The sequence below is a fragment of the Nanorana parkeri genome, unplaced genomic scaffold, assembly GCF_000935625.1.
Source record: "Nanorana parkeri isolate BGI_ZX_2015 unplaced genomic scaffold, ASM93562v1 scaffold168, whole genome shotgun sequence".
NCBI lineage: Eukaryota > Metazoa > Chordata > Amphibia > Anura > Dicroglossidae > Nanorana > Nanorana parkeri.
Genome location: NW_017306436.1, coordinates 1,160,963 through 1,162,007, shown reverse-complemented (window position 1 = coordinate 1,162,007; position 1,045 = coordinate 1,160,963).

Genomic DNA, 1,045 nt, shown 5'->3' with positions numbered 1-1,045 from the left:
TATCCACAGCGGTATCTGTACTGTCCATGGTTCTATTAGGTTCACCCTTTCACTGACACCATGGTAACTCTTTTGGATGGTGAACAAACCTCTGGCCAATATAACAGCTGAAAGTTTGTTTACTTTTTTACTCCCAGCTACCAACTATGTACTGTTCTGCCGTCTTTAGAAAAAAAACAGCGTGGGGTTCCCCCAACTATTCATAGCAGACCCTTTAGGTATGGTAGGAATATTACTGCGGACTCCGATGTAAAAAAAAAAGTGTGTGGTTCCCCGACAATTTTTTTATTTATTTGGTTGTACTTATTGACACATATTTGTATATATTATTAATATGGTGTTTTTAAAAGGACAAATAATTATGTTGGGTATACTGTTATTTTGTAATCAGTGAAAGAATGTGAGTAACCACTGTGTCTTAGTACACATTACTTCATTCTCGATGTATGTAGAAGAAAAATGAATTGTTGTTCTTGCTCAGACTTTCTTAAGCTATAAATTTCTTAAAGAGACAGTAAGTCTGACAAGGTATGTCAGGATATCTGATTAATTATTAATTTTATAGACTTATGTCAGAGGTCCTCTCATGGAATAATACTGGAATTTTAAGGAAAAATCCAAAATTATTTCTAGTCCAACATTTCCCTCTTCAGGTAATTTGGAGTACGGTGATCTGAGTGTCTAATGTCATAATTAGGTTGAGATAATCTTTCTCCTCCAACATTTTGCGGTGATAACAGTTAGGAGAAAGTTAAGAGTAAAAAAAGAGAGGACAGAAAGACTGAAAAAAAAGGAAAGAGGACGTACACAGACACAGGAGGGAGAGATCTGAATCTGATGGATGGGCTGACATGGGGAACTGAACCAAATAGAACCTGAACATCTCTTGTCCCTACCCTGACATGAAGCTGACATCTCTTAGACAAAAGCATTTTCAATTTTTGGTAAAGTATACATTTCTTTTATCTGTAGGCAATTGACTAGCCATATATACAGTTGTGTGAAAAAGTGTTGGCCCCTTCCTGATTTTTCAATGTTTTGCACG